This window comes from Catharus ustulatus, chromosome 3 (genome assembly GCF_009819885.2).
Source record: "Catharus ustulatus isolate bCatUst1 chromosome 3, bCatUst1.pri.v2, whole genome shotgun sequence".
NCBI lineage: Eukaryota > Metazoa > Chordata > Aves > Passeriformes > Turdidae > Catharus > Catharus ustulatus.
The window spans coordinates 59445143-59463414 of NC_046223.1; positions in this window are offsets into that span (position 1 = coordinate 59445143).

Sequence of the window (18272 nt, forward strand, 5' to 3'; positions counted from 1 at the left end):
CTGGGGAGGCTGCATTAACGCACCAGATGGGACAAGTCGGGATTTAGAGCCAAAGGAAAGCCAAGGCTCAGAACAGACATGACTGACCTTTGTAAAGGCAGTAGATTAAAAAGCAGAGAGAAAAAAACCAGCTTGAGCCAAGTACAAAGTTCAAATGAGTATAAACCAGCCATAACTATCCTTTACTCTGGAGATCACAAGAATGTTCCTCACAACTGGGGTAGCCCTGTGCTGAAGCCATCTCCCAAATGTGCAGCAAGAACACAAGGTCCCTCTGCTTCCTGGATGGACCTGGCTAAGGGCTTGGACACAGTTATACAGAGGCTGTAGATGAGACAACTGACCTTCAAGACCCAGGAAGCCTTTTCCAGGCACATTTGTTCCATTTCAGCTGCAGAGGAAGTGCCAAGGAATCAATGATAGAAAGACATGGATGACACGTGCTTAGAGTTGGGAATATGGAAGAAGGACAGACCACATATAAATACATGGAGATGTATATAGAACACATGGAAATACATGGAGAAGGCCCTAGTGGATGGCAGTCCCCTATAGTATTTGCTTGTGAGAGTCTATATACATGTAACTACAGTCATAATTACACACCACACTTTTTATTTATCTATTTTAGGATTCCTATTAAGTGAAACACCTAGTAAGACAATTAAAAACACTACTTACTTCTTCCTCTGCTAATGACATGGGAATAAACCTGTGCCAGTTTGCATCCTAGCAAGTGTGCAGCCTCACTGTGCAGTGTAGAACCTGCATGACAGCACCAGCTCCTGGCCTCCTTTCCCTCCCACAGGCAGCAAGGATCCTTCAACAGAGTCACCTGCAGTTCACCATCTCCACAAAGAGGAATTACAAATTGTCCCTTAGCATCTTGTGTAAAGGAGTAGAGAGTGAATTTAAAAAAAAAAAAAAAAAACAGAGAAAGTACAAAAAGAGCAGCACTGAATTTATTAAATTTGACCCTTTTTGTTTTTTCATTTAGAAAAAAAATTTAAATCTCCAGGAAAATGTGGTGGGCCAGACTGCATTTGTTCCACTGGGATAAGGAGCTTCCTTTAAACCCTATGAAATAGCACAGAGTGCAGCTTTGCCTTTTCAGGAAAAAGTCATCACTGGTTGATAAAGAAATCACCAAATGATCTGTGCCCAGGGCTTCACTGTTTTGCTTATAGTTTGCTTTGTCAAGGAGGAAGGGGAGGAGCAGAGCAATCTGCCAGGTTGGAAGGGGGATGGAAATTAGTGTTTGCAAATCTACAGTGTGCTGAAAGTACTTACTGAACTTAAATAAAAGGTTAGCTGCCAAGGACTATGATTTTTTTCCATTTTTCATATGGCTGTTTCTTCGCAAGAACTGAACACTGAGTTGTTTGCGAGAAAAGGACTGATTTCCAGAGAAAGAGGCTGGGTTTTTTTCTCTTTTTAATTGACTTCATCAAGTACTTCTCAAAGAGGTAACCAGAGAAACAGAAAAACACATGCTTTCTAGCTCATATTTACAGTTTTTTCTCTCTGAAACTCAAGCACTGCTGTGAGACTATGTAATACAGTAGTGCCTGGGGACAGAATGGAAGTGAGTGTCGGTGTGTACCTTGATCCCTGGAGGAAAATATCCCCTTCAATATTTTTCACATTTACTCAGAAATACCTAAACCCACTGCACTCCTTGCATGCCAAGAAGGGAGCCAAGAACTCAAGGATATTTTTTTCTTCTCTCCAAATAGCATATTTCCCCACTCAAAAGAAAAAAAATCCCATCAGTCTGACCGACTTCCAGGAAACAGGGAGATTATTTTTTAGTTGCCAGGATCCAAGCTCTGTTTCTTTAGGCACTGGCAAGAAAGGGGCTCTTCTACATCCTTGTTTACATAGCTAATGAATATAGAAGAATGCTTAGCAACCTTTTGTCAAGCAGCATAAGATTCACCTTCCTAAAAACAGATTCATCAAGATGTGGTGCAATCATTTAGCTCTGTTTTAGTGTGTGTTAATGGGGGAAATTATTACTTCACTTCACGTTACATAGACATGTTTTTTTTCCATGTACTCTAAAGACTTCAGGTTTTTTAAAGGTACTTTTTTTTTTACATTATTGTTATTACTTTTCCCCTTTCTACTCAAAAAGTCTTTTATCTGTTTTTTCCTCATTAAAAAAGAGGTTATTATTCTAATAGACTAAATTATGTTGTATTTTCCCCATTCTGTTTCACCAATAAGGAGCTCTTAGAGAACGGTAAAAGTTGTTTGGCTTAAGGGAAAGGAGACAGATCAAAGGCAAGAAAGAGATTACACAGGCAGATATTTAAGGTGCTTCATAAAAGTGAACCCAAATGCCACAAGTGCCATCTCAAAACTTACCTTGCAGGGATGAGCCAGCAGCCACTGTTTTCTCTGCAGGGTGTAACCCAGAAGTGATTCACATGCAGAGGACCTGGCATCCCAACCCAAACACAATAACCAGTTTGCACAATATCACATCTGCTCAATATGAATCCAGGCCCATCTAGGTGTGAACCAAAAGCAGAGACACAAAGTGAGCTCAGTGGCCTCTCACACCTGACTGCAGACATGAACAGGAGAGGGCAGGGTTGGATTTTGGGCCAGTGAGTTTAGTCTTGCAGGTAGTTGATAGGTAAAGAGGGGATCAACTGGTTCTGACTTCTGCCCATGGGCAAACCAGTTCCCCCCAAGACACTTCAGTAGCTGCTTGCTATTTTACATCTGCCCATAGTGAAGCAATAGCTCTCTTTCTATTGAAATTTTAATTTGAAAGTGGTTTAAGCTGCTCACAGAGGCACCTAGCTTCCCAGGAAGATTACTGAAATATTTTCTTCACACTGACTTTTCCTTTCCAGCAGGTGACATCTGGAAAACATACAAAAGAGCAAATTGTCATTTCAAAGGGATTAGTAACTCCACTCCATCTGTGTGGGCGCCGCAGCCCTGCTGACCTCCTGTACCACAGGGCTGGGAAGCTCTGCAGGAGCAGAGCCAGCATCCTGACCACGCATCACTTCCCCACCACACACATCTCAGTGCGCCTCGTGTTGAAGGGAACGAGAATGAGACATAAGTGAAAGAGCATCCCGTGGAGTTTAGCCCAAACAAATACAGTCAAGGTGCTGGGTGGTATGACTCAATTCTCGGAGAGGATGTTTGTGGTATGGAGGGAAGTTAGTGTGTTGTTTGCAGGATTCTACTCTCAGTATGTTGGCACAGCATTCTGCTGAGCGCTGGAGATAGTCCTGTCAACACCCTATAGCCAGCCACAAGAAAGTCTTCTCCAGCTCCTGAGGAACATGGACATCTGTAGGTGTAGAAGAAATTACAGATGACCGTGCCCCAATAAGTCACAGTTGTATTCATTACCAATGACGGGGAACAGCCTTGCCCTTAATGTGTTGCAGCTGAGACTAATAAAGATAAGTGTGATAAAAGGAGTGGGTTGGCTGGTCAGGAGTATCTTGGGAGCAGAGGGTCTAGAGAAAGAGGAGCTTTGAGGAGGTAGAGAAGTCCTGAAGAAGGCATGATCTAGAGAGACATGAAGGTGAATGAAACAGGAGAGAGAGAGAGAGAGTTGCTGCAGTGAAAGATCTGCTGTGGAGTTAATCTGGGTCTGATGGAGTCAGAGCCTGCAGCCATAGCTGAGCTGGGTGAAAGCCGTGTTCAGAGTTTGCAAACCAGTCATTGCAGTCACCGTCCAGCAGAAATAGCTGGACTATTGCAGTCAGAGTCTGCAGTTGGATCCTGCAGTTGGAGCTTGTTGTAGTCAGAGTCAGGATGGCTGAGCTGTAAAGAATAGACCTGGACCCTTTTCATTTTGTTGAATAAGAGTCTGTGTCTTGGCTTGTTTCTGCCCCTAGTAAGAGGTCTGCTACAGCAGACATGAGTGCCAGGAGGAGCCTACACCATGGTCTTTGACACTGACCCCAGCACTGGTGCTGCTCAGGGCTCTGCAGTGGTGCTGTCAGAGAGACCGAGCATCATAGCTCTGCCTGCCTACTCCAGTGTGTGGGCTTGACATGCAGATCTGCATGCTCAAATGCACAGGAGCAAAAGGAGAGGAAGATAAAGACTAGGAAGTGTGAGACAAATGAGTAGGTAGAGGCTACACTAGCTCATTCTTCCAGGTCAGCGTGTCATACGTTCACACAAATGTGCTTCATGTCTGCATCTTGTCAGGTGTACCTGTGGTCTCACCAGTAAGGAGCTTGCTTTTTCTCTTCCAACTCTGCATATTGTTAAATCAGCTTTACTCTTTTGTCATCTTTTTTCTTCCTGAGTCCACTAGTCTGGGACTGCCTCGAAGAGTCCTCACTGCTCAATCAACAATTATTTCCACAGCCTTGGGCTGATTATTGTCTTCTTGCGAGCCTGTGAAATGAGGGAACACCTTTGTGCTTCACATACATAGTAGCAGGTTTTAATTTTTTTTTTAAAATCTACGTACTTAGGGTGTGCAGCAATGAATCCCATACATGCAGTGGAGATCTTTTAGAGTCAAGAGCTGCTGCAGGCTTGTCTTAGTATATGAAGTAAATTTGATGTATGTGGCATGGAGGCACTGAATTTCCCTTCTCTAGTGGCACTTAATGCAGCCTGGTGCAAGAGCCGAAATGAGGGATGCGGAACTCCAGACAGCTCTTTAAAATGCTGTTTGCTATACCCAAAGGATGCAGCAATTCACGGGTCATGAGTGACAAGAGCCTAGTTCACAGCCTTTTCAGCCACAGTTGTGGGTTCGCCTGAAAGCTCCTCCTAGTTCTGGTTACAATGTGTGATATACTTTTCATTGTCGATCATCTTAATACATGACAACCAATCAATACCTTTACTACTACCTACAGCCTATCACAACGACTAACATTACCATATTCATGTTACTATTTTCTAATTACAAGAGGTTAGTATGTTACAGTTTAAGCTAGAAGTTGTTTTTCAGTTTTCTTGCAGTGGAAAATTCTGAGATCTTTTCTCTACTTGCAACAGGGCATTTTTGTTTGTCTGTGAAAATCCTTTTGCTTGGTAAAAACATCTTTTGTTTGAGGTGGATTTATCCTTTGCTTAGAGCCCTAAAAGCTTGCTCTTTGTCTTAGTTACCCAGTAAGACTGGCTCAGCAATTATTTTCCTCTTATCAAAACTTGCTATCATTTCTATTCCTTCTTCAGAGTCTACAAAGATCTTTCTGTTATACATACGTATCTGTGAGACCTTCCTGTCAAGTCCTTATCCTTCCCAACAGCCTGGTAGACTTAGCCTGCCTGTGCTAGCTGCCTCGAGTGGCCATAATTCCAGGAGACAGTAGTGCCCTTCTGCACAGTCAGTTCCTGCTCTTCTAGGGCTTAGAAGTAAGGAAAAGCATAGCATAAACAGCATCCTCTGGTCCCCATGTTCCCTACAGTGTGCTGTGTGGGTGAATTTAGGTATTAAGAATTTAAGTGGCAGATATTGAAGTACAAAAATCCCTGTACTATGTCTAGGAACTAATTTTTAAAATGTGGTCTTAATGTGATGCACTAAAAATGTAACACAAAAGAGAAAGTTGTTTAAACTTCTCAGAGACTTGTTGCCTCTTGACTTGTCTGAGGGACAATGGAAAGTGAGGATGAGGAACATCTAACGCTCTTTTGTTGTGGACTTTAAAGCATGTTAAAGAAACATCCACAGCCAGATATTTCAAAACAATGTGTATTATTCTGTAGTAAAAAATTACAGGTAATAATTAAATCACATTTCTTTCAATGCTCCTGGTCTTGTAGTTGAGCTCGAAGTCAAATTAATGACCACAAATGATTTAATGAGCAACATTATGCTGGCTGTGTAATGGCACATGGGAGGACTGGTGCTGGTAGTTCAGAGGCTGAACCATTACAGCACCTGGAGTGATTAGAAGATGTTTGAGTGTCCCACTCTGTCCTTCATGCCTAGACACAGAGCTTCCTTTTGGACAGACCTGTGTGAGAGAGAGTTGGTGTGGCCAGCAGGAGGCACAGGTGGCTCTGTGGTGTTCAGAGATGAAAAACAGCTGTCACGTGGGAGAAAAGCCATATCTTTGCCATGTGTATGGTGACTTTTCTCCCAAAAGACATGGCATAATCAGAAAGAAAACTAATTAAAAAAAAAAAGGCATAGCAATCTCAATCTCTTCAGCAGGCAGGGGAGGAGCTGATGAAGGAGATGAGGGTGAGAGCTCTGACCTGTGGGAAGGAAAAGAGTGGCTGGAAGGTTGTGGGGGCAAACAGGTGCACAGAGCAGGAGATATGGGCAGGTATATCAAGAAGCAGTAGGTAAACAGCGAGGGACTACTTTTCTTTGGACCATCATATCCTGAGAGTTGCTCATTTCCTCCTCCAAGCTTTTGAGGAGAAAGCTTTAACTAGCAGAGAACACAGATCAAAAAAACCCCAGAGGACCAACATGAAAGACCTCTGAGGAAAGTGACCTCCTGAAGCTGTTGCCAAACAATCCCATGTATACAGCGCAAACACTTTTCTGCGTTCTAAGAAGTTTTCAGGAGATAAGTACATGGAACACAAGCAGCACTTTACTATGCTGATAAATCAGTAGCAACAAAATATGGCATGTTGATTGTTTTGACTAGATTGGTTTGATTTATAGGTGGCCTTTCAGAATGCTAGGTGGACAGATGCTGAAGCAAAATGAAACTAAAATTATTTTGTCCTATTCCCATACAGGGGAGGCCAAAGATTCAGATTCAAGCCCCAGGCTTCCCTTCAGCCTTTGGTTCCCAAAACTCAGGGAGCCTAACATGCAATTATATGTGCTGTGGTAAGGTTTAGCTCAGGACACAGAAAACATGAAAGATCACAACAAGGTTCTGTGAATTCTTTCTAGTCCCTGGTTTTCTTCAGATTTACCCTAAGCTTGACCTAGTTCTAAAGACTGTCACCACAGTGCAGAATTCACCATGGAAGACACAGCATCTGCTGTCTCTGAATATCTCCTTGGGAAAAGGTAAGTCTTGCTAGAAGCCAAAACCTGCCTACTTTTATATAGCAGCTTCTCCGAGTACATTGCATCCATCCCCTGTCACTACGTATGAAGAATGTTATCTTTCTTTGGCTCCAATGTACCCCTGTAACAATTCTGAAGAATGTGGCCGGTCATTCTGCTTACCACAGGAAAATCATCTGTACCAATAGTGAAGATGTCCAAACAAAAACTAATTCCTGAGCTGCCACATTTCACCCAATTAATCAGCAGTGTCAAAGTCAGGCTGCATTTTCTCTTTGGGTTTTTTCATCCAGTACTACATGTTGGAGAAAACTTGCTTGGTTGTATGTCATAACTTCTCAGGAAAACCAGACTACAAGAACTCCAGAAAACTGAACTCAAAGTGTATCTCTGAGCTGCCACATAGCCTGTGTCTTTCTTCTGTAGCATAAAGTCATATAAAGAAGTAGTTTTACTTACTTGGGCAGGGTAAGTTTAGAACCATGGTTTCTAAGTGTTTCCTAAAGAGCCAAGCTGTCCAATGCTCTTTCTACATTTTCCTAGATGACATATGAGGCCCAGGATTTCCAATTACCCAAAAAGCCAGAAATGGTGCTCAGAGTTTTTCCGAATGAAACTCTTACTGCAGTGTTTTAAAGATGTCTGTGCAGCTTCTGACCAATTAAACTCCCTTACCCTGGAGGGCAGGCTATGGCATGGCAGGAAGATAAACCAATGCTTTCTATTTGCTGTCTGTGAATTCAGCCAAAAAGACTGAAGCATTACACATGCTATGGCATGTCCACAAAAACTTGTTGTGCCAACAAGAACTAACAGCCTGGAAAGCCACTATACATTGTAAAAATAACAGACCAGTTGCTGTGACATTCTATGAGTTTATATCCCCAGAAGCAAATAAATTAAATGAGGAATGCCTTCAATTTTCACACAGCCCCCTGCAAGCCTTTACTATGAGTTATTGCTAAGCCAGTAGCTGTGCTGCACACACATCATGTTTCCCTGACAGCCTCCCCTGTAAGACTCTCTTTTACAGTTTAATCAGAAGTTTGTTTGTCTTTAAATACTTTGACCAAGACTTTCATGCTATCAAGATGGTTGACCTCATCAGAACTTTAGGCACCTAACAAGGTTAATTTGCTGTCTGTGAGCACCTGGTGCTGTCCTCCCTGGGTGTCTCTCTTTCAAGGTTAATGAGAAGGTGTAGCTCCTCCTGTTCCTGCAGCTGTGGTTTCTGGGTGCTAAAGGCTGTGAGGAGGCTCTTTGCCTGATGTCCAGCTGGCCTCTCTGACAGTGCCTGACAAGGAGTGATTTCAGCTCTCTGTGGCTCTCTGCACAGTGGCATGCAGGCTGTCTGTGAAGCTTGTGAAGCCACTAGCCCAATTACTCTGAGCTGTTATCCCCTAAGGAAGGATGGGTATGGGATACCCTTTGTCTCCATGGACTTTTCCCTTTTGTTGGGCTGGAGGAGCTCACAGCTAGAGTAGCCTCATGTCTCCCTCAGCTGCTAGAAGGACTGACTCCAGCCATGTACCATCCTTAAAACAGGTGTTGCACATCTCATGGTGGCACTTGAGAGCCCCTGTGGGGCAAGGAGTGTGTACACAAATGAGCCAGCACTGATGGCATGTACATGAGGAACCCAAATGAGCAGGCAGCGGCATCAAGGTGACCATTCAATCCATATGGCCAGCTTCCCAGGGACCCCAAGCTGACTCCTTTCTACCAGCTGCATTCAGATCAGGCATGCCCCAGGAAGCAGCTCCCTTGGCTGAGGTGGAAGAAAGGATGGATATCTCCACAGCTGAACAAGCAGCTCCTCGTGGTGCCTCTTCACCTGTGAACCAGGTAGGAGATGCTTTTGTGGATCGGTGTTGCAGTGCACCCCCCAGAGACCAGAAGGCAGCCTCAGCTGGGAAAGGCCTAGTATCCAACTTCTCCCACTGCTTATACAAACCCAGTTTAGCAGCCTGTGATGTGCATTTACTCCCTTTTAACCAGCCAGAGACTGTGCTACCAGAAAGCCAGCATGGAGCAGACCCAGCCTCACCCACTGTTGCTGTTTCAGCAGTGTCTAGCAGCTTTTTCCAGAAAAGCAATGACTTTGCAGAAGCCAGAGACATCTCCCTGCTCATGGCATGCCAGGCCAGCTGCTCTCTGTGGGACAGAGCCAGTGAAGTGATCTGCGTCACGCAGGAGTCGCCCGGCAGGAAACAGCTGGCGGCACTCAGCAGTGCTGGGGTGCTGGGCACAGAGCCTCCTCCGGGCTGTGAAAGGCACAGTCTGGGCCTTTGTGATGGGACATGTGCTTCAGAGCCAAAACTCACGGGGTTTGAGGCCAAACAGATGGACCTCACTGCGAGAAGGGGGGCCCACCTGAGGAAGGGTGACACAAGCCAACACCAAACAGGGCTCCTTAGCAAAAAGAGATTAACCTAAGCGTGCCATTGCATTGCAGACCTCTGGACATGCACATGCTCTGCCTTACATGTGCTAAAATGCTCCCTGGACTTCAGCATCCTCAGTGGCCTCCCTCCAGCAGCCTCCCTGTGCTGCTCCATCCTGCTCAATGGAGCCTGTGAGTCAAGTCCCGGCACTTCTTGTCACTTTCCCACACCAAGTACTGTAATATCAAGCCCCAAATATACCTCAGTCTGCCTTTTCACCCCAGGATATCACAGGATCTTCCATATCTTAGATCTATGAGAGGAAGAAGAAAGTCAGCACAAGGGTTTCTAAATGGATACCATCACTACCAGCAGCACACAAATCACGTCACAGCGCTGATGGCTTGTGGACATTCAAAAATGTCCTGAGCCAACAGTGCCTGTCATGACTGGCACAGCTGCTAGTCAGAACAGCCTTACACTGGCAGGTGATTCCATTAATGCTGCCCTTTAACTAAGCCCCAGCACCACCTCTGTGAGTTCTTTGAATGCAGTCCTTTGCCTGACCACACTCAAGCTGACCCCCACTCCTGCATGGAATGCACGGGTACCCGCTACCCGTCCTGTTTGAGAGGCCTGTGGCAGAGGCATGATGAGAAGCAAGCCAGGGAGCTTCTCCTGGAAAGCATAACCAGGCACAGGGCCATGCTCAATATTTGCTCCTTTCCCATACATAAAATCCTCCTCAAGATGGGAGTGACATGTGCAGCAGAGAACTCTGCCTTCCTCTCAAATGCTTCTCCTTGGCTTGTTGCCTTTCATAGCAAAGCTATAACTCCTCTAGTGATTTCCTTTCATCATGCATGCAGAGCTTGTCCTCTTGCTGCTGCCTTCCCCAGCTGTGCCAATGCCCACAGCAGTGTAATCCTGTCCCATGTGTGCAGAGGTACATAAACAGAGCAGGGCTAGTGAAAAACCCCCTCTGCCTCCCTATCTGGATCATGTGTTCAAATCCAAAACAGTCTGGAGGCATTGCTGCTCCATCTTCTGGGTCCTGTCATCAGCAGCATGTGCTCTAACCAGGATCTAACCCAGCTGGTCTTTTTTCTGTGAGCTGCTCCCCACTGTCATAATGTGATTGATGAGCAGAAAGAACCAGACAGAAGAAAGACAATAGGGAGCAAAAAAAATGGGAGAGAAGGCAGTGGAAGAGAGTAGTGGGAAAAACCCCTTATATTAGTGAAAAACAGGCAGAAAAAGAAAAATAAGGAAGGCAGACGATGAGCAAGTAGAGAGAAGAATTAGAGGAAAAACTAAAGAGAACAAAGAGTGTAAAGCAACACTGAGTAAGTGAAAAAGGGGAAAAGCAGCTGAGGCAGTCCCCCCTTGAAGATAAACAATACCAGAGAAAGCCTTTTGGCTAGCACACGGTAAATAGCTCGGTCAGGAGGTAGCAGATGCTGCCCTTTCTGTGGGACTGGGGCAGTCATTTGTCACAGGCAGGATCAAAGGCATCCGAAGAGACTTTTGGGGGAGTTACCACAATAGTATCAGAGGCAAAATCTGTCCTGCAAGCTGGAAAGGGTCATTAAATCAGTTATCAGAGAACTGATCTGTTGCAAGCTCCTGCTTGGTTTGTTTGGCAGCATCGTGTTCCCATGCCCATGCCCTGCTCTCTGCACTTGTCTGGGGAGCACAGAGAGTTCACAGCACCAGCAAGAAAACGTTCTGCCTCCTGAAAGAGTAGGGCCAATCTGTGCTGCATGCAGAAATCTGTGCTCTCTTCCAGTGTAGCTATCCAGCTAGTTATAAAGCTGGTCTCTCACAAAATAAAGGTCTATTTGAACTCTGCTTAAAATATTTTTTGCGTTGCTGAGTGAAAACCTTACAATGAAAGACCACATTTCACCAATTTAAGGAACACTAAAGAAAAAAATGCTGATACATTAAATGTAAAATCAGAGGAAATGAGTAAAACCCACTTTATTCTCTTTATAACCTTCTGAGGATACACATGCTACTAACTCTATTCTGACTTCCTTACCTCCATGCAGTTCCACACATGGAAGGAGGTTGCAGGGATGAATATGGGGGCAGAAGTTGTGCAAGGAACTTGAGGGAGTTCACAGCACTGCTGCTTTTGTCCCTGTGAGGACAATTACTCTGCTGAAGCACATGGCTGCTGGCACACACTGGGCTTGCTCGGTCAGAAAACACTGGAGCCCTTCCATGGACTCTTTGCTTTTGAATCTCAGCTCTGTGTTCAGAGTAACTAATTACACAGGTTTTTGGAAGGAGATTTTACTAATCTGCAAGATGTAGAGTAAGTTTTTCCAAAAAATCCCAAGGAATTCAAAAGCACTTCTTCTTGCTTTCTAGCAGAGCATAGATGCCTGCACTGCTCTAAAGCACCACCACAAATCAGAAACTGCTCACAAAACTGTGCTTGTACATCCTTGGTAAACAGCCAGCAAAAAAACAGGGGAGGAGACATGAAGTGTTCTGGCCTCTGTGTCACTGCATGAGCAGAACTGGGGATGGAAACCAGTTTCTCACTGCCTCCAGCTAGTGCCAGCCATCCAGTTGCTACATTCAGCAAAAATAAAAGAAAATTTTCAAAACACAATTTATATTTTGGCCTGACATGAGTGTTGGAAACACTCCTGTTGCCGTGAAATATTTCTTCACTAAAAAGCTTCCTCAGTCATAGGAAAAATTTCTGCACTGGAAGAGTGGTCAGGCACTGGAATAGGCAGCCCAGGGAGGTGGTGGATATCATCCCTAGAAATGTTCAAAAACCATGTAGATGTGGTACTTAGACCATGGTTTAGGGATGGTCCTGTCAGTGTTAGGTTAATGGTTGGACTTGATGATCCTAGAGGTCTCTTCCAACATTAATGAGTCTGTGATTCTGTTAATATTAAGTATTATAAAAATATTTATATTATTAAAATATTCATCCTCAAATTACAGCAGATTGGAAAAGTAAACAGCTGCTGTAAGCTGATAACCCCATGCAGGAATCAGCATTGGCTTCCTCAGAAATGGCTTCCAGAGAGCAATGGGAATTTACACGACATGAACCTCTATCCCTGAGAGTTCACTCTTTACATGTCAAGCCACAAAAACACTTTTACCATTAAAGGCTGAGCTGGAACAACAAAGTCAGACTCTTCATTAATGCAAAGACAAATTATCAAGAGATTAATTTACAATAGAACAATAGTTACAATAGAAAACTCTTTCTGATCCATTAAATCTGTCCCAGAAACAAAACAATAGGGAAGCAGCAATAACAGGCAAGTTTGACTTGACTAAATGAAGGCTTTTGGTGAATAACAAGTCTAATATTTTTAAACTTTTAGTAAGGATTGGGGTTCATTTTGTTTTAGAGTAGTGATGGCTTAAAGGCATTTATAGGCATAAAACAGAGGAGGGAAATTTTTTTAATCGCATCAGATACAAAAGCATCCTTCTAGACCCACACATATACAGGTAAAGAAAAAGTACAAGTGCTGTGTCAAGAAAAAACAACACATACAGTTATATTGCTGGTTTATTTTGTATATTTCTTAGATTAGAAATCTTTCAAATCCTTTTACAGTCTTTTAAAAAAACACCTTGCACTGAGGGAAGTTATTTCTGTTAGATAATGCTGTGGTTTGTTGCATTGTGGTTGATGGATGAAGGTGTAGAGGGGTGATGCTGTTGGGCAGTACTTCTCCAGAGTTCCCCAGTCAAGGTTATAAAGAGCTCCCAATAATTCTTCACTGGCATTGGAGAAAGGAGGGTCATGACCCTCCTGGCCCTGAAAGCAGACCTTGTTTCTCATTTCTGCTGTTTCAATGTTGTTACCTTGTCAGTGCAGGCTGCAAGGCTACAAGAGGGCACCAGCAGTTCAGAAACCTTTCCTCACCATGACATCTGAGCATACCCTTTCTTGTTCACATCCATGGTGCCTGTCATGTCTGAAAGCTGCATATGGACCTGCCACACTTTAACATCTCAGCTCTTCCTCATGCAAAGCCTTTCCCTTTCTATCACCCTGGAAGCCAGTATCCCACTCTGAGACGGCGGCCACAGGGATTCAGCTTTACAGTCCCTCTTACTTTCAGTGCTCTCAGTAACAAGTGAGGGGACTGACCCTGCAGCCACACAGACCCTCTTACTCACTCTATTATCAGATCCATGCTGTGCCTTAATTAACTGTGGTTGTTCCCTTGGGCTCAGTTGTTAGAGCAGGACAGCAGTCTCTGGGAGGAGAGGTTCTCATTTGTGAATTTCTTCCTCTGCCTGTGCCTTGCAGGATGTCTCTTCTTCAGGTCTCACTCTGTATTTGTGCAGCAATTTCGTGCCTCCAGCTGTGATGGTGCTCCTTCAGTTCTACATCTCATGGTAGCAGGTTTGTTTTAGACATAGCTGGCCAAAGCTTTAGCAATGTGTTAATAGGAATGTGAAGCTGACATTTTCTAGAAACAAACCCAGGAACCACCTCATCTGTTTTCAGTGTCTAAACTGCAGAAGAATGTAATATATAAACATATGGTATCAACTGCCATAAACTATTTCAAAATTATTTTTATCTTTAAATTTTAATATTAAAAGCTCGTGGTCATAAAATCACATAATATGTTTATTTTCTTTTAAAACAAAAGCATTTTCTGCATTCTTAGGAGATGATTTTTGTGACAACCTGCACTCAAGCCTTGAGATATTTAATCCCATAGGTTATAAATGCATATTCATATAGTTCTTAATAATGAAGCTAATCAGCATGTTATTCTTTCTCCAAAGGATTAACTTTTTCCTTTGTCACATCTGACTTTTAAAAACATCAGTCTCAGCACTGTGCAGACTGCATTAACAGAAAAGATGAAATCACTTCATGACAAATACTCTGTGTACTGTTGTAAGCTATTATTTCAAAGTCTAACTCCAAACTTCAGCTTTTACAAGCAGGACACTGGCCAAACTGCTTAGTTACCAAATGTGTTTGCATTTGTGTTTACAAACTGAGCATATCCCTCCCTTCTTTTAATTAAAAAAAAGAAGAAGAAGAAGAATCCTTGTCATTTATTAAGCTAATCCTTCACTTGCTCGCCAAAGGTTGGACAGGGAATGTCCCTTCCAGTCAATCACCAAAATTAGCAGTTCTCCCCATCATCCCTTTGCCACACCCTGTGTCAGTGGAGACATCTCCACCCCACCCCCTCAGAAATGATCCAGCTCCTCCAGACAAAAAACATGATGTAGGGAAATCAGCTGGTCTTTGGCAACTGTGTATTTCTGGGCACTTTTGGTGTAAGGGGTAGTAATAATTCTTCCTTATCTGACAGGATTATGTGGAATTACTCTATGTTTGCAAGAAAGTCCGATATTCTGTGTGGTCTGGAGGAGAAGAGACTGACAAAAGCCAGGGATGTAGCTCTGCAGAGGATTCTGAGAACTGCCTGGGAAGTGGGATGAATTGGTCCAGCAGAAAGGACATATCAATGGGATGCAACGGTTCAGGAGAAAGTCAACATTTCATAGACTAACTTTTCTGAGAGCTGATGGAAAACTAACAAAAAACACCCCTCAAACCCCTCACCACCCCCTAGCCAACAAATCAAAACCAAACAAAACCACAAAACAAAAAAAACACAACCAAAAAAGCCCCAAAACCTCCACAACTTGTTCATAGGTTACTACAGGCGACCCCAACCAAGAGTGACAGACTGACTGACTGGACTGGCCAACACTGTAACATCATATTTTCCTAGGAGGTTGTGTTAGAAAACAGAAGTGCACACCATGGGCAGTCAGCTGGGATAGACACAGTGCTTTTGAAGAAAAACCACAAGTGTCACATGGTGATGCTAGGACTTCTTTGGATGTGACAAACATAAATGGGCAGAAAAAGGACTCTTTCTGCTCCTTCCCTTCAGAGAGGCCTTTCCAGGCTTCTGTGACCCTGACACAGAATAGCTTTGGTGGAAAGCATGTAAACAGATATAATATCAAATACTCATTTAGCCAAGCACTGAATTTTCCCTGGCATGCTTTACTACACAGTTGCAAAATCTCTTATGACTCTGTAGGGGAGATTCCTGTACTGCATGATCAGACACAAAATTCCCACCCACTTCAGCAGGGCTGGACATTTACCCAGTCTCTCATTCCTTCATGCCTTTTTCTGTCTGGAGGGGGAAGTTTGCACTAATCTTTCATATCATTTCTCTATACACTCAGTTGCACCAAGCCGCAGCTTGGCTCTGCACCATCCTTGAGGTGCAGCTCCCCACCTCTATGCCCTTACAAAGAACAGCAGCCAGAGCTGAAGGAGCATCCTATTGCTTTCAGTAAAAACACTCCTGTGGCCTTTGGATTTTTCACACTTGTTAGTTTTTGTTAGTTAAAGTGAGTCACTTTAATTTTGTATTACTCAGCCTGTATTTCAAAGTGCTTTGTCCCCTAAGTAAATGAAAAGTTATCAAAAGCTAGAGGACTTGTAAAAGTTCATGCACTATCTGAGCAAATATGCAGAAATCAAATCCTTTGTGGGGTTCTTGTCTTACAGAAATCCCACCCTCGATGTGCAATAGATAACAAGGTTGCCTGCCAGACATTTAGTCTTCTTTCTCCTCACCATGCGCAGAAAAAATCGGGGGCTAAACCACAGTGATGTAAGATAAGGATAAAAGTGACAGCTCAAACTACTGTAGCCAAAAGCTGGCAAGAGTCCCCGTGATTCCCTGTATGAGGGCAGTCCTGTGACAGCAGATCCCTCCTCTGCTGCCCAGCACAGGGAGCTGAACGAGCTAAGGAGAGCCCTGCTGGATGCAGGATGTATGACAACCCTAATTACCATCTAAAAAATCACATTTATCTCCATACTTTACTTATAAATGGTCAGCTGACCAGTTCAATTAAGCTGCACTTAACTGACATTTATTGCATTTGCATCTCAGTGTTATACTAAGAAACCAGCCGAAACTGGTGTGAAGAACAGTGAAAACCTCAACCACAAAAGATGATGAAAATTTGTTTTTACAAAAGGAAGCAAAATTAAAAGTATTCTAGGCATAGATTTGAAAGTCTTTTGACACAGGTACAAAAACTACTCTCAGACTGTGTTTTAAATAAAAAAAAAAATTATACATAAGGACTGCATAGCTAACCGAATAAAATGCTAGCACAAACATTAGTATTACCATAAAAAAGTGTAAGCACAAACAAGCACAGTCTGTAGGGCATGGGAAAGATGAATTAGTCAGTAGAGAAGCTTATGGTTAAAAGTTCAGGAAGTACAAGTATAGAAATTAAAAAGGCAAGTAGTTGTAAAGAAATGAAATATTTTTTTCTGTCATGTATAGAAGGTAGAAGGACTGAAAAGTGTGGCTGATCTGCAAAATGGAGAAGGTTGAAATGTGGGGTAATCTAGACAAGTCCTGCAATCTGATTTTTTTAATAAAGGTGCTGATCTCAAACATGAGAACAAAGATGTAATGGTGGACACTAGCTGGAGAGAGCAGGTTCCCAAAACTGGGATGTAAGTAAATTTGAAAGAAGATAATGCATGAAATGGTGATGGCACATAAATTCCTTCCCCCATAACTGTGGAGAACCTAGAACAGGAAAAGGATGAAGCCATTGTAACTACAGGCACAGTGACAAGCAGAAAAAGCAATGAAACCTAAAGTGCTTTTAGTAGGGCTAACATGATTTTCAGGGTACAGGACAACTGCTTTCTGGGAGAAGAAAATGCAAAAGACTTGTTCTTTCTGACCTCGAGTGAAACATTTCCCACTGCATTTCTTGTGGGGATAGCTGCAAGTCACAGCAGATAAAAAGCAGAGAACAGACTGTGTTGGAAGGGATTGGTGAAGTTCATCTAGTGGAAGGTATTGGATCTCATAGCAACACTTTCAGAAATTACCTGAATGACCTCTTACAGTTTTTCATGTGTTAATGAAATTTTTGCTAATGCAACATAGAAAGGAACTACCAGGAGGCAAGGACTGCAATGTCATTTGGGAAAAAACTGGATGACCTTGAAGTCTGGAACAGTAGAAATTAAATTAACTGTACAAAGTCATATGCTTACTGTCTAGTAGGAAAAATCTCTGCTATACCCCAGGAGTTTGTTTGTGTGAGATGATGGAGGAGACAGGCTGAGTTGTATAATTTAGGGTACAGTCAAGCCAAAAATGTGGTGCACCCATAAGAGCAGCAGATGTGATCACAAGATGAAACAGGTATTTCGAATACAAGGACTCATGAATCAGTGAGATTACACGAAGTTCTGGTGACACCTAATTTGTACTGCTGTGCTCAATTTTTTTGTAAAGAGTAAATTAAATTGGAGTAGTGCTAAGCAATGTTACAGTGAGGAACAAGTGACCAGAGAAGTTATTCTACACAAGAAAAACAGAAAAATAAGGCTGAATGTGTACAACTGCTCTCTAAAGCTGTATCAGTTAAAACACATCAGGGATGGAAAATACCTTTTTTTAAAAGAAAAGTTAATGACTGCACAAAACCCCAAGTCAATAAAAATGATCCTTAAGTGACAGGATTTCCTGTAGTCAGCTCTGAAAAAAGGTTGAGACAGGTACGTATGCTTAAAGGAAAGGAGGAGAGGAGAGGAGAGGAGAGGAGAGGAGAGGAGAGGAGAGGAGAGGAGAGGAGAGGAGAGGAGAGGAGAGGAGAGGAGAGGAGAGGAGAGGAGAGGAGAGGAGAGGAGAGGAGAGGAGAGGAGAGGAGAGGAGAGGAGAGGAGAGGAGAGGAGAGGAGAGGAGAGGAGAGGAGAGGAGAGGAGAGGAGAGGAGAGATGCACTAGGAAAAAAGTTACCTCTGAACTGCAGCTCTGACTTCACTGTAAAGGTCATTGGGTTCCAACCCCACCCAAGGCAGCTGTG